The sequence below is a fragment of the Cebidichthys violaceus genome, unplaced genomic scaffold (assembly GCF_023349555.1).
Source record: "Cebidichthys violaceus isolate CVI_PGR_0920_01 unplaced genomic scaffold, fCebVio1.0.p SCAF_15, whole genome shotgun sequence".
NCBI lineage: Eukaryota > Metazoa > Chordata > Actinopteri > Perciformes > Stichaeidae > Cebidichthys > Cebidichthys violaceus.
Window position 1 is genome coordinate 42,501 of NW_027176318.1, and position 13,506 is coordinate 56,006.

Below are 13,506 nucleotides of genomic sequence, written 5' to 3' on the forward strand. Positions count from 1 at the left end.
ATACTTTGTGCAGTCATTCATTTACTCGACATATGTTTGGTTTGCCATGTTTCTAAACTCAAAAATTCTTTCCAGCAATTATAGTACCTGTTGGAGATGCGGGGGATTGAACCCCGGGCCTCATACATGCAAAGCACGCGCTCTACCACTGAGCTACATCCCCCAAAAACACCCAACACCCAACACCCAACAAATTCTCTACCTTGCTTCGAGATGCCTAAATAGAGGAAGTAATATGACAAAAAACAATGGATGCAGATTTTTATTTGAACTTCTTTCTTATTGTGAAACACAACTACAATGTTGTAAAGCAAGTTGATATTGTCAATGTGACAACATAGACAAGGAACAGTTTACTCAATCAACAATTTGTGTCAAAGCAGCAACTTTGAGGCTGATCTTTGTCCAAGCTGAACCTGAAATGTCTCAGCATGGAGGTTCTATGTTGAGGCCACAAAGCGGAAAAGTGTCTTTTGTTGTTGGCAGGGTTTGAACCTGCGTGGGAAGATCCCAGTGGATTTCTAGTCCATCGCCTTAACCACTCGGCCACAACAACCCACGGGACAGTGTTAGACAAACTTTCGGAAATTCTAGAAACTGTCTCAGTGGCTGAAAAAGACACTTACTGAGTGCATTTTTCTGCAACACAGTTGGTTGATTTTGCTTGCCTTACTGATACTTGGTACAGTCATTCATTTGCTCGACATATGTTTGGTTTGCCATATTTCTAAACTCAATAATTCTTACCAGCGATTATAGTACCTGATAGAGATGCTGGGGATTGAACCCCGTGCCTCATACATGCAAAGCACGCGCTCTACCACTGAGCTACATCCCCCAAAAATACCAAACACCCAACAAATTCTCTACCTTGCTTTGAGATGCCTAAATAGAGGAAGTAATATGACAAAAAACAATGGATGCAGATTTTTATTTGCACTTCTTTTTTACTGTGAAACGCAACTACAATGTTGTAAAGGAAGTTGATATTGTCAATGTGACAACATAGACAAGGAATTGTTTGCTTAATCAACAATTTGTGTCAAAGCAGCAACTTTGAGGCTGATCTTTGTCCAAGCTGAACCTGAAACGTCTCAGCATGGAGGTTCTATGGTGAGGCCACAAAGCGGAAAAGTGTCTTTTGTTGTTGGCAGGGTTTGAACCTGCGCAGGAAGATCCCAATGGATTTCTAGTCCATCGCCTTAACCACTCGGCCACAACAACCCACGGGACAGTTTTAAACAAACTTTCATAAATTCTGGGAACTGTCTCAGTGGCTGAAAAAGACACTTATTAAGTGCATTTTTCTGCAACACAGTTGGTCGATTTTGCTTGATTAGTGATACTTGGTGCAGTCATTCATTTACTTGACATATGTTTGGTTTGCCATGTTTCTAAACTCAATAATTCTTTCCAGTGACTATAGTACCTGATGGAGATGCGGAGGATTGACCCCCAGGCCTCATACATGCAAAGCACGCGCTCTACCACTGAGCTACATCCCCCAAAAATACTTAACAAATTGTCTACCTTTCTTCGAGATGCCTAAATAGAGGAAGTAATATGACAAAAAACAATGGATGCAGACTTTTATTTGAACTTTTTTTTTTATTGTGAAACGCAACTACAATGTTGTAAAGGAAGTTGATATTGTCAATGTGACAACATAGACAAGAAACTGTTTGCTCAATCAACAATTTGTGTCAAAGCAGCAACTTTGAGGCTGATCTTTGTCCAAGCTGAACCTGAAATGTCTCAGCATGGAGGTTCTATGGTGAGGCCACAAAGCGGAAAAGTGTCTTTCGTTGTTGGCAGGGTTTGAACCTGCGCGGGAAGATCCCAATGGATTTCTAGTCCATCGCCTTAACCACTCGGCCACAACAACCCACGGGACAGTGTTAGACAAACTTTCGGAAATTCTAGAAACTGTCTCAGTGGCTGAAAAAGACACTTATTAAGTGCATTTTTCTGCAACACAGTTGGTCGATTTTGCTTGCCTTACTGATACTTGGTGTAGTCATTCATTTGCTTGACATATGTTTGGTTTGCCATGTTTCTAAACTCAATAATTCTTACCAGCGACTATATTACCTAATGGAGATGCGGGGGATTGAACTCCGGGCCTCATACATGCAAAGCACGCGCTCTACCACTGAGCTACATCCCCCGAAAATACCCAACAAATTGTCTACCTTTCTTCGAGATGCCTAAATAGAGGAAGTAATATGACAAAAAACAATGGATGCAGATTTTTATTTGAACTTCTTTCTTATTGTGAAACGCAACTACAATGTTGTAAAGGAAGTTGATATTGTCAATTTGACAACATAGACAAGGAACAGTTTGCTCAATCAACAATTTGTGTCAAAGCAGCAACTTTGAGGCTGATCTTTGTCCAAGCTGAACCTGAAATGTCTCAGCATGGAGGTTCTATGGTGAGGCCACAAAGCGGAAAAGTGTCTTTCGTTGTTGGCAGGGTTTGAACCTGCGCGGGAAGATCCCAATGGATTTCTAGTCCATCGCCTTAACCACTCGGCCACAACAACCCATGGGACAGTGTTAGACAAACTTTTGGAAATTCTAGAAACTGTCTTAGTGGCTGAAAAAGACACTTATTAAGTGCATTTTTCTGGAATACAGTTGGTTGATTTTGCTTGCCTTACTGATACTTGGTGCAGTGATTAATTTGCTCGACATATGTTTGGTTTGCCATGTTTCTAAACTCAATAATTCTTACCAGCGACTATAATACCTGATGGAGATACAGGGTATTGAACCCCGGGCCTCATACATGCAAAGCACGCGCTCTACCACTGAGCTACATCCCCCAAAAATACCAAACACCCAACAAATTCTCTACCTTGCTTCGAGATGCCTAAATAGAGGAAGTAATATGACAAAAAACAATGGATGCAGATTTTTATTTGCACTTCTTTTTTACTGTGAAACGCAACTACAATGTTGTAAAGGAAGTTGATATTGTCAATGTGACAACATAGACAAGGAACTGTTTGCTCAATCAACAATTTGTGTCAAAGCGGCAACTTTGAGGCTGATTTTTGTCCAAGCTGAACCTGAAATGTCTCAGCATGGAGGTTCTATGGTGAGGCCACAAAGCGGAAAAGTGTCTTTTGTTGTTGGCATGGTTTGAACCTGCGCGGGAAGATCCCAATGGATTTCTAGACCATCGCCTTAACCACTCGGCCACAACAACTCACGGGACAGTTTTAAACAAACTTTCATAAATTCTGGGAACTGTCTCAGTGGCTGAAAAAGACACTTATTAAGTGCATTTTTCTGCAACACAGTTGGTCGATTTTGCTTGCCTTACTGATACTTGGTGCAGTCATTCATTTGCTTGACATATGTTTGGTTTGCCATGTTTCTAAACTCAATAATTCTTACCAGCGACGATAATACCTGATGGAGATTCGGGGGATTGAACCCCGGGCCTCATACATGCAAAGCACGCGCTCTACCACTGAGCTACATCCCCCAAAAATACCCAACAAATTGTCTACCTTTCTTCGAGATGCCTAAATAGAGGAAGTAATATGACAAAAAACAATGGATGCAGATTTTTATTTGACCTTCTTTTTTATTGTGAAACGCAACTACAATGTTGTAAAGGAAGTTGATATTGTCAATGTGACAACATAGACAAGGAACTGTTTGCTCAATCAACAATTTGTGTCAAAGCAGCAACTTTGAGGCTGATCTTTGTCCAAGCTAAACCTGAAATGTCTCAGCATGGAGGTTCTATGGTGAGGCCACAAAGCGGAAAAGTGTCTTTTGTTGTTGGCAGGGTTTGAACCTGCGCGGGAAAATCCCAATGGATTTCTAGTCCATCGCCTTAACCACTCGGCCACAACAACCCACGGGACAGTGTTAGACAAACTTTCAGAAATTTTAGAAACTGTCTCATTTGCTGAAAAATACACTTATTAAGTGCATTTTTCTGCAACACAGTTGGTCGATTTTGCTTGATTAGTGATACTTGGTGCAGTCATTCATTTACTTGACATATGTTTGGTTTGCCATGTTTCTAAACTCAATAATTCTTTCCAGCGACTATAGTACCTGATGGAGATGCGGAGGATTGACCCCCGGGCCTCATACATGCAAAGCACGCGCTCTACCACTGAGCTACATCCCCCAAAAATACTTAACAAATTGTCTACCTTTCTTCGAGATGCCTAAATAGAGGAAGTAATATGACAAAAAACAATGGATGCAGACTTTTATTTGAACTTTTTTTTTTATTGTGAAACGCAACTACAATGTTGTAAAGGAAGTTGATATTGTCAATGTGACAACATAGACAAGAAACTGTTTGCTCAATCAACAATTTGTGTCAAAGCAGCAACTTTGAGGCTGATCTTTGTCCAAGCTGAACCTGAAATGTCTCAGCATGGAGGTTCTATGGTGAGGCCACAAAGCGGAAAAGTGTCTTTCGTTGTTGGCAGGGTTTGAACCTGCGCGGGAAGATCCCAATGGATTTCCAGTCCATCGCCTTAACCACTCGGACACAACAACCCATGGGACAGTGTTAGACAAACTTTCGGAAATTCTAGAAACTGTCTCAGTGGCTGAAAAAGACACTTATTAAGTGCATTTTTCTGGAATACAGGCGGTTGATTTTGCTTGCCTTACTGATACTTGGTGCAGTGATTAATTTGCTCGACATATGTTTGGTTTGCCATGTTTCTAAACTCAATAATTCTTACCAGCGACTATAATACCTGATGGAGATACAGGGGATTGAACCCCGGGCCTCATACATGCAAAGCACGCGCTCTACCACTGAGCTACATCCCCCAAAAATACCAAACACCCAACAAATTCTCTACCTTGCTTCGAGATGCCTAAATAGAGGAAGTAATATGACAAAAAACAATGGATGCAGATTTTTATTTGCACTTCTTTTTTACTGTGAAACGCAACTACAATGTTGTAAAGGAAGTTGATATTGTCAATGTGACAACATAGACAAGGAACTGTTTGCTCAATCAACAATTTGTGTCAAAGCAGCAACTTTGAGGCTGATCTTTGTCCAAGCTGAACCTGAAATGTCTCAGCATGGAGGTTCTATGGTGAGGCCACAAAGCGGAAAAGTGTCTTTCGTTGTTGGCAGGGTTTGAACCTGCGCGGGAAGATCCCAATGGATTTCTAGTCCATCGCCTTAACCACTCGGCCACAACAACCCATGGGACAGTATTAGACAAATCTTTGGAAATTTTAGAAACTGTCTCAGTGGCTGAAAAAGACACTTATTAAGTGCATTTTTCTGCAACACAGTTGGTCGATTTTGCTTGATTAGTGATACTTTGTGCAGTCATTCATTTACTCGACATATGTTTGGTTTGCCATGTTTCTAAACTCAAAAATTCTTTCCAGCAATTATAGTACCTGTTGGAGATGCGGGGGATTGAACCCCGGGCCTCATACATGCAAAGCACGCGCTCTACCACTGAGCTACATCCCCCAAAAATACCCAACACCCAACACCCAACAAATTCTCTACCTTGCTTCGAGATGCCTAAATAGAGGAAGTAATATGACAAAAAACAATGGATGCAGATTTTTATTTGAACTTCTTTCTTATTGTGAAACACAACTACAATGTTGTAAAGCAAGTTGATATTGTCAATGTGACAACATAGACAAGGAACAGTTTACTCAATCAACAATTTGTGTCAAAGCAGCAACTTTGAGGCTGATCTTTGTCCAAGCTGAACCTGAAATGTCTCAGCATGGAGGTTCTATGTTGAGGCCACAAAGCGGAAAAGTGTCTTTCGTTGTTGGCAGGGTTTGAACCTGCGTGGGAAGATCCCAGTGGATTTCTAGTCCATCGCCTTAACCACTCGGCCACAACAACCCACGGGACAGTGTTAGACAAACTTTCGGAAATTCTAGAAACTGTCTCAGTGGCTGAAAAAGACACTTACTGAGTGCATTTTTCTGCAACACAGTTGGTTGATTTTGCTTGCCTTACTGATACTTGGTACAGTCATTCATTTGCTCGACATATGTTTGGTTTGCCATATTTCTAAACTCAATAATTCTTACCAGCGATTATAGTACCTGATAGAGATGCTGGGGATTGAACCCCGTGCCTCATACATGCAAAGCACGCGCTCTACCACTGAGCTACATCCCCCAAAAATACCAAACACCCAACAAATTCTCTACCTTGCTTTGAGATGCCTAAATAGAGGAAGTAATATGACAAAAAACAATGGATGCAGATTTTTATTTGCACTTCTTTTTTACTGTGAAACGCAACTACAATGTTGTAAAGGAAGTTGATATTGTCAATGTGACAACATAGACAAGGAATTGTTTGCTTAATCAACAATTTGTGTCAAAGCAGCAACTTTGAGGCTGATCTTTGTCCAAGCTGAACCTGAAACGTCTCAGCATGGAGGTTCTATGGTGAGGCCACAAAGCGGAAAAGTGTCTTTTGTTGTTGGCAGGGTTTGAACCTGCGCAGGAAGATCCCAATGGATTTCTAGTCCATCGCCTTAACCACTCGGCCACAACAACCCACGGGACAGTTTTAAACAAACTTTCATAAATTCTGGGAACTGTCTCAGTGGCTGAAAAAGACACTTATTAAGTGCATTTTTCTGCAACACAGTTGGTCGATTTTGCTTGATTAGTGATACTTGGTGCAGTCATTCATTTACTTGACATATGTTTGGTTTGCCATGTTTCTAAACTCAATAATTCTTTCCAGTGACTATAGTACCTGATGGAGATGCGGAGGATTGACCCCCAGGCCTCATACATGCAAAGCACGCGCTCTACCACTGAGCTACATCCCCCAAAAATACTTAACAAATTGTCTACCTTTCTTCGAGATGCCTAAATAGAGGAAGTAATATGACAAAAAACAATGGATGCAGACTTTTATTTGAACTTTTTTTTTTATTGTGAAACGCAACTACAATGTTGTAAAGGAAGTTGATATTGTCAATGTGACAACATAGACAAGGAACTGTTTGCTCAATCAACAATTTGTGTCAAAGCAGCAACTTTGAGGCTGATCTTTGTCCAAGCTGAACCTGAAATGTCTCAGCATGGAGGTTCTATGGTGAGGCCACAAAGCGGAAAAGTGTCTTTCGTTGTTGGCAGGGTTTGAACCTGCGCGGGAAGATCCCAATGGATTTCTAGTCCATCGCCTTAACCACTCGGCCACAACAACCCATGGGACAGTATTAGACAAATCTTTGGAAATTTTAGAAACTGTCTCAGTGGCTGAAAAAGACACTTATTAAGTGCATTTTTCTGCAACACAGTTGGTCGATTTTGCTTGATTAGTGATACTTTGTGCAGTCATTCATTTACTCGACATATGTTTGGTTTGCCATGTTTCTAAACTCAAAAATTCTTTCCAGCAATTATAGTACCTGTTGGAGATGCGGGGGATTGAACCCCGGGCCTCATACATGCAAAGCACGCGCTCTACCACTGAGCTACATCCCCCAAAAACACCCAACACCCAACACCCAACAAATTCTCTACCTTGCTTCGAGATGCCTAAATAGAGGAAGTAATATGACAAAAAACAATGGATGCAGATTTTTATTTGAACTTCTTTCTTATTGTGAAACACAACTACAATGTTGTAAAGCAAGTTGATATTGTCAATGTGACAACATAGACAAGGAACAGTTTACTCAATCAACAATTTGTGTCAAAGCAGCAACTTTGAGGCTGATCTTTGTCCAAGCTGAACCTGAAATGTCTCAGCATGGAGGTTCTATGTTGAGGCCACAAAGCGGAAAAGTGTCTTTTGTTGTTGGCAGGGTTTGAACCTGCGTGGGAAGATCCCAATGGATTTCTAGTCCATCGCCTTAACCACTCGGCCACAACAACCCACGGGACAGTGTTAGACAAACTTTCGGAAATTCTAGAAACTGTCTCAGTGGCTGAAAAAGACACTTACTGAGTGCATTTTTCTGCAACACAGTTGGTTGATTTTGCTTGCCTTACTGATACTTGGTACAGTCATTCATTTGCTCGACATATGTTTGGTTTGCCATATTTCTAAACTCAATAATTCTTACCAGCGATTATAGTACCTGATAGAGATGCTGGGGATTGAACCCCGTGCCTCATACATGCAAAGCACGCGCTCTACCACTGAGCTACATCCCCCAAAAATACCAAACACCCAACAAATTCTCTACCTTGCTTTGAGATGCCTAAATAGAGGAAGTAATATGACAAAAAACAATGGATGCAGATTTTTATTTGCACTTCTTTTTTACTGTGAAACGCAACTACAATGTTGTAAAGGAAGTTGATATTGTCAATGTGACAACATAGACAAGGAATTGTTTGCTTAATCAACAATTTGTGTCAAAGCAGCAACTTTGAGGCTGATCTTTGTCCAAGCTGAACCTGAAACGTCTCAGCATGGAGGTTCTATGGTGAGGCCACAAAGCGGAAAAGTGTCTTTTGTTGTTGGCAGGGTTTGAACCTGCGCAGGAAGATCCCAATGGATTTCTAGTCCATCGCCTTAACCACTCGGCCACAACAACCCACGGGACAGTTTTAAACAAACTTTCATAAATTCTGGGAACTGTCTCAGTGGCTGAAAAAGACACTTATTAAGTGCATTTTTCTGCAACACAGTTGGTCGATTTTGCTTGATTAGTGATACTTGGTGCAGTCATTCATTTACTTGACATATGTTTGGTTTGCCATGTTTCTAAACTCAATAATTCTTTCCAGTGACTATAGTACCTGATGGAGATGCGGAGGATTGACCCCCAGGCCTCATACATGCAAAGCACGCGCTCTACCACTGAGCTACATCCCCCAAAAATACTTAACAAATTGTCTACCTTTCTTCGAGATGCCTAAATAGAGGAAGTAATATGACAAAAAACAATGGATGCAGACTTTTATTTGAACTTTTTTTTTTATTGTGAAACGCAACTACAATGTTGTAAAGGAAGTTGATATTGTCAATGTGACAACATAGACAAGAAACTGTTTGCTCAATCAACAATTTGTGTCAAAGCAGCAACTTTGAGGCTGATCTTTGTCCAAGCTGAACCTGAAATGTCTCAGCATGGAGGTTCTATGGTGAGGCCACAAAGCGGAAAAGTGTCTTTCGTTGTTGGCAGGGTTTGAACCTGCGCGGGAAGATCCCAATGGATTTCCAGTCCACCGCCTTAACCACTCGGACACAACAACCCACGGGACAGTGTTAGACAAACTTTCGGAAATTCTAGAAACTGTCTCAGTGGCTGAAAAAGACACTTATTAAGTGCATTTTTCTGGAATACAGGCGGTTGATTTTGCTTGCCTTACTGATACTTGGTGCAGTCATTCATTTGCTTGACATATGTTTGGTTTGCCATGTTTCTAAACTCAATAATTCTTACCAGCGACTATAATACCTGATGGAGATACGGGGGATTGAACCCCGGGCCTCATACATGCAAAGCACGCGCTCTACCACTGAACTACATCCCCCAAAAACACCCAACACCCAACAAATTCTCTACCTTGCTTCGAGATGCCTAAATAGAGGAAGTAATATGACAAAAAACTATGGATGCAGATTTTTATTTGCACTTCTTTTTTACTGTGAAACGCAACTACAATGTTGTAAAGGAAGTTGATATTGTCAATGTGACAACATAGACAAGGAACTGTTTGCTCAATCAACAATTTGTGTCAAAGCAGCAACTTTGAGGCTGATCTTTGTCCAAGCTGAACCTGAAATGTCTCAGCATGGAGGTTCTATGGTGAGGCCACAAAGCGGAAAAGTGTCTTTTGTTGTTGGCAGGGTTTGAACCTGCGCGGGAAGATCCCAATGGATTTCTAGTCCATCGCCTTAACCACTCGGCCACAACAACCCATGGGACAGTATTAGACAAATCTTTGGAAATTTTAGAAACTGTCTCAGTGGCTGAAAAAGACACTTATTAAGTGCATTTTTCTGCAACACAGTTGGTCGATTTTGCTTGATTAGTGATACTTTGTGCAGTCATTCATTTACTCGACATATGTTTGGTTTGCCATGTTTCTAAACTCAAAAATTCTTTCCAGCAATTATAGTACCTGTTGGAGATGCGGGGGATTGAACCCCGGGCCTCATACATGCAAAGCACGCGCTCTACCACTGAGCTACATCCCCCAAAAATACCCAACACCCAACACCCAACACCCAACAAATTCTCTACCTTGCTTCGAGATGCCTAAATAGAGGAAGTAATATGACAAAAAACAATGGATGCAGATTTTTATTTGAACTTCTTTCTTATTGTGAAACGCAACTACAATGTTGTAAAGCAAGTTGATATTGTCAATGTGACAACATAGACAAGGAACAGTTTGCTCAATCAACAATTTGTGTCAAAGCAGCAACTTTGAGGCTGATCTTTGTCCAAGCTGAACCTGAAATGTCTCAGCATGGAGGTTCTATGTTGAGGCCACAAAGCGGAAAAGTGTCTTTCGTTGTTGGCAGGGTTTGAACCTGCGCGGGAAGATCCCAATGGATTTCTAGTCCATCGCCTTAACCACTCGGCCACAACAACCCACGGGACAGTGTTAGACAAACTTTCGGAAATTCTAGAAACTGTCTCAGTGGCTGAAAAAGACACTTACTGAGTGCATTTTTCTGCAACACAGTTGGTCGATTTTGCTTGCCTTACTGATACTTGGTGCAGTCATTCATTTGCTCGACATATGTTTGGTTTGCCATATTTCTAAACTCAATAATTCTTACCAGCGACTATAATACCTGATGGAGATGTGTGGGATTGAACCCCGGGCCTCATACAGTTGTGGTCAAAAGTTTACATACACTTGTAAAGAACATAATGTCATGGCTCTCTTGAGTTTCCAGTTATTTCTACAACTCTGATTTTTCTCTGATAGAGTGATTGGAACAGATACTTCTTTGTCACAAAAAACATTCATGAAGTTTGGTTCTTTCATGACTCTATTATGGGTTAACAGAAAAAGTGATCAAATCTGCTGGGTCAAAAATATACATACAGCAGTGCTAATATTTGGTTACATGTCCCTTGGCCATTTTCACTTCAATTAGGCGCTTTTGGTAGCCATCCACAAGCTTCTGGCAAGCTTCTCGTTGAATCTTTGACCACTCCTCTTGACAGAATTGGTGCAGTTGAGTTCAATTTGTTGGCTTTCTGACATGGACTTGTTTCTTCAGCATTGTCCACATGTTCTCAATGGGATTTAAGTCAAGACTTTGGGAAGGCCATTCTAAAACCCTAATTCTAGCCTGATTTAGCCATTCCATTACCACTTTTGATGTGTGTTTGGGGTCATTGTCCTGTTGGAACACCCAACTGCGCCCAACACCCAACCTTCGGGCTGATGATTTTAGGTTATCTTGAAGAATTTGAAGGTAATCCTCCTTCTTCATTATCCCATTTACTCTCTGTAAAGCACCAGTTCCATTGGCAGCAAAACAGCCCCACAGCATAATACTACCACCATCGTGCTTGACGGTAGGCATGGTGTTCTTGGGGTTAAAGGCCTCACCTTTTCTCCTCCAAACATATTGCTGGGCATTGTGGCCAAACAGCTCGATTTTTGTTTCGTCTGACCACAGAACTTTCCTCCAGAAGGTCTTATTTTTGTCCACGTGATCAGCAGCAAACTTCAGTCGAGCCTTAAGGTGGCGCTTTTGGAGCAAGGGCTTCCTTCTTGCACGGCAGCCTCTCAGTCCATGGAGATGCAAAACACGCTTGACTGTGGACACTGACACCTGTGTTCCAGCAGCTTCTAATTCTTGGCAGATCTGCTTTTTGGTGGTTCTCGGTTGACTCTTCACCCTCCTGACCAATTTTCTCTCAGCAGCAGGTGATAGCTTGCGTTTTCTTCCAGATCGTGGCAGTGACAAAACAGTGCCATGCACTTTATACTTACAAACAATTGTTTGCACTGTTGCTCTTGGGACCTGCAGCTGCTTTGAAATGGCTCCAAGTGACTTTCCTGACTTGTTCAAGTCAATGATTCGCTTTTTCAGATCCATGCTGAGCTCCTTTGACTTTCCCATTGTAGCGTTTGTGGGCGTTTGTATCCAATGAGCCCTATTTAAATGGCCTCAGAGAAGTCACCGGCTGTAGTCACTCATAATCACTCACAAGAAGTTAAGAGGCCATGCTATGAAGCTCATTTCATTGACACAACTTTCTAAGTCACCAAAATTGCCAATTCATGTTGCTGTATGTATATTTTTGACCCAGCAGATTTTGTCACTTTTTCTGTTAACCCATAATAAAGTCATGAAAGAACCAAACTTCATGAATGTTTTTTGTGACAAAGAAGTATCTGTTTCAATCACTCTATCAGAGAAAAATCAGAGTTGTAGAAATAACTGGAAACTCAAGAGAGCCATAACATTATGTTCTTTACAAGTGTATGTAAACTTTTGACCACAACTGTACATGCAAAGCACGCGCTCTACCACTGAGCTACATCCCCCAAAAATATTCTCAAATTGTCTACCTTGCTTCGAGATGCCTAAATAGAGGAAGAAATATGACCAAAAATGATAGATGCAGATTTGTATATGCACTTGTATTGTACTGTGAAATGCAACTGTGAAGTTTAGAAATGAAGCTTGGGAAAACTCCTTGCACCAATATAAAACCAGTCACAGTGGAAATGTTGGACATTTGCAGCCTTTCTGCTTTCTATCTGACTACAATACTTAGCAACAATGTACTCTCACTGGAATAAACTGATTCATATGGCCAAAAATCTAACTGGGCCCGACTGCTTGGATGGCAGCTATGCTCACCACTGTACCACCATTGGTGTGCCAAAGGCTTTCACAGCATTGTCGGCAATTTAACTGGGCACTGAGTCTGAAAAGAGTCCTGCATTTATAACGTCAAAGGGGATGGCTCACTTCAGCTGCCTGTGACACGATACAATATTGTCCAGGAAGTATACATTCACAATTCTGGAGAGTAGTTACAATTAACTTTTTTTTTGTCACAAAGGTAAACAGCAGCCTCCAGCATAGATGAAGAGTGGGCTACAGTGACCTTATAAGCACACTCCTTTTTTTGGGGGGGGGAATATATAATATACAATGCAGGAGAACGGGCAGAGCATACAGAACACAGTACAATAAACAAGTTAAGAAAGTAAAAATACACAAATAGATGAAATAAAATTAAGTAAATAAATAATTCCCCCCGCCCAAGCAAAACAAAACAAAAAAGGTCGGTGCATAGAGCGACAAGGCACAGCTGATGAAGAAATTTATAATGAACAAGTCTGTACAAGTCGGGCATTAACCGTTGCTGACAAACTGTTCTGGCACAAATCTGACCAGAGTTGTTCATCAATTGTTATATTCATAAACACACTCCTTACTAACTCAACACCCCAAGATTGTTTTAATTCTCAACCCTTTAGTGTTTGGCCCCAACCCATGCTGACTCAAGTGACATAACTTGAGGCCAATTAACAACCCACGGGACAGTGTTAAACAAACTT

At 41.2% G+C, this 13,506-nt stretch overlaps 26 non-coding genes across 26 annotated transcripts; all 26 read right to left on the bottom strand.

The window, feature by feature from the left end:
* Positions 1–91: 91 nt before the first annotated feature.
* Positions 92–163, bottom strand: trnaa-ugc (transfer RNA alanine (anticodon UGC)). Its single transcript has one exon. It is a non-coding gene; the product is annotated as a tRNA-Ala (tRNA).
* Positions 164–474: 311 nt separating this feature from the next.
* trnas-aga (transfer RNA serine (anticodon AGA)) lies at positions 475–556 on the bottom strand. Its single transcript has one exon. It is a non-coding gene; the product is annotated as a tRNA-Ser (tRNA).
* A 586-nt stretch (positions 557–1,142) lies between these two features.
* Positions 1,143–1,224, bottom strand: trnas-aga (transfer RNA serine (anticodon AGA)). Its single transcript has one exon. It is a non-coding gene; the product is annotated as a tRNA-Ser (tRNA).
* Positions 1,225–1,803: 579 nt separating this feature from the next.
* Positions 1,804–1,885, bottom strand: trnas-aga (transfer RNA serine (anticodon AGA)). Its single transcript has one exon. It is a non-coding gene; the product is annotated as a tRNA-Ser (tRNA).
* Positions 1,886–2,095: 210 nt separating this feature from the next.
* Positions 2,096–2,167, bottom strand: trnaa-ugc (transfer RNA alanine (anticodon UGC)). Its single transcript has one exon. It is a non-coding gene; the product is annotated as a tRNA-Ala (tRNA).
* Positions 2,168–2,464: 297 nt separating this feature from the next.
* On the bottom strand, positions 2,465–2,546 carry trnas-aga (transfer RNA serine (anticodon AGA)). The gene has a single exon. It is a non-coding gene; the product is annotated as a tRNA-Ser (tRNA).
* Positions 2,547–2,756: 210 nt separating this feature from the next.
* trnaa-ugc (transfer RNA alanine (anticodon UGC)) lies at positions 2,757–2,828 on the bottom strand. Its single transcript has one exon. It is a non-coding gene; the product is annotated as a tRNA-Ala (tRNA).
* Positions 2,829–3,132: 304 nt separating this feature from the next.
* On the bottom strand, positions 3,133–3,214 carry trnas-aga (transfer RNA serine (anticodon AGA)). Its single transcript has one exon. It is a non-coding gene; the product is annotated as a tRNA-Ser (tRNA).
* A 210-nt stretch (positions 3,215–3,424) lies between these two features.
* Positions 3,425–3,496, bottom strand: trnaa-ugc (transfer RNA alanine (anticodon UGC)). The gene has a single exon. It is a non-coding gene; the product is annotated as a tRNA-Ala (tRNA).
* Positions 3,497–3,793: 297 nt separating this feature from the next.
* Positions 3,794–3,875, bottom strand: trnas-aga (transfer RNA serine (anticodon AGA)). The gene has a single exon. It is a non-coding gene; the product is annotated as a tRNA-Ser (tRNA).
* Positions 3,876–4,084: 209 nt separating this feature from the next.
* Positions 4,085–4,156, bottom strand: trnaa-ugc (transfer RNA alanine (anticodon UGC)). The gene has a single exon. It is a non-coding gene; the product is annotated as a tRNA-Ala (tRNA).
* Positions 4,157–4,454: 298 nt separating this feature from the next.
* Positions 4,455–4,536, bottom strand: trnas-gga (transfer RNA serine (anticodon GGA)). The gene has a single exon. It is a non-coding gene; the product is annotated as a tRNA-Ser (tRNA).
* A 210-nt stretch (positions 4,537–4,746) lies between these two features.
* trnaa-ugc (transfer RNA alanine (anticodon UGC)) lies at positions 4,747–4,818 on the bottom strand. Its single transcript has one exon. It is a non-coding gene; the product is annotated as a tRNA-Ala (tRNA).
* Positions 4,819–5,122: 304 nt separating this feature from the next.
* Positions 5,123–5,204, bottom strand: trnas-aga (transfer RNA serine (anticodon AGA)). The gene has a single exon. It is a non-coding gene; the product is annotated as a tRNA-Ser (tRNA).
* Positions 5,205–5,413: 209 nt separating this feature from the next.
* Positions 5,414–5,485, bottom strand: trnaa-ugc (transfer RNA alanine (anticodon UGC)). Its single transcript has one exon. It is a non-coding gene; the product is annotated as a tRNA-Ala (tRNA).
* A 311-nt stretch (positions 5,486–5,796) lies between these two features.
* On the bottom strand, positions 5,797–5,878 carry trnas-aga (transfer RNA serine (anticodon AGA)). The gene has a single exon. It is a non-coding gene; the product is annotated as a tRNA-Ser (tRNA).
* A 586-nt stretch (positions 5,879–6,464) lies between these two features.
* trnas-aga (transfer RNA serine (anticodon AGA)) lies at positions 6,465–6,546 on the bottom strand. The gene has a single exon. It is a non-coding gene; the product is annotated as a tRNA-Ser (tRNA).
* Positions 6,547–7,125: 579 nt separating this feature from the next.
* trnas-aga (transfer RNA serine (anticodon AGA)) lies at positions 7,126–7,207 on the bottom strand. Its single transcript has one exon. It is a non-coding gene; the product is annotated as a tRNA-Ser (tRNA).
* A 209-nt stretch (positions 7,208–7,416) lies between these two features.
* Positions 7,417–7,488, bottom strand: trnaa-ugc (transfer RNA alanine (anticodon UGC)). The gene has a single exon. It is a non-coding gene; the product is annotated as a tRNA-Ala (tRNA).
* A 311-nt stretch (positions 7,489–7,799) lies between these two features.
* On the bottom strand, positions 7,800–7,881 carry trnas-aga (transfer RNA serine (anticodon AGA)). Its single transcript has one exon. It is a non-coding gene; the product is annotated as a tRNA-Ser (tRNA).
* A 586-nt stretch (positions 7,882–8,467) lies between these two features.
* On the bottom strand, positions 8,468–8,549 carry trnas-aga (transfer RNA serine (anticodon AGA)). Its single transcript has one exon. It is a non-coding gene; the product is annotated as a tRNA-Ser (tRNA).
* Positions 8,550–9,128: 579 nt separating this feature from the next.
* Positions 9,129–9,210, bottom strand: trnas-gga (transfer RNA serine (anticodon GGA)). The gene has a single exon. It is a non-coding gene; the product is annotated as a tRNA-Ser (tRNA).
* A 210-nt stretch (positions 9,211–9,420) lies between these two features.
* Positions 9,421–9,492, bottom strand: trnaa-ugc (transfer RNA alanine (anticodon UGC)). Its single transcript has one exon. It is a non-coding gene; the product is annotated as a tRNA-Ala (tRNA).
* Positions 9,493–9,796: 304 nt separating this feature from the next.
* Positions 9,797–9,878, bottom strand: trnas-aga (transfer RNA serine (anticodon AGA)). Its single transcript has one exon. It is a non-coding gene; the product is annotated as a tRNA-Ser (tRNA).
* A 209-nt stretch (positions 9,879–10,087) lies between these two features.
* Positions 10,088–10,159, bottom strand: trnaa-ugc (transfer RNA alanine (anticodon UGC)). Its single transcript has one exon. It is a non-coding gene; the product is annotated as a tRNA-Ala (tRNA).
* A 318-nt stretch (positions 10,160–10,477) lies between these two features.
* trnas-aga (transfer RNA serine (anticodon AGA)) lies at positions 10,478–10,559 on the bottom strand. The gene has a single exon. It is a non-coding gene; the product is annotated as a tRNA-Ser (tRNA).
* Positions 10,560–13,506: the final 2,947 nt, after the last annotated feature.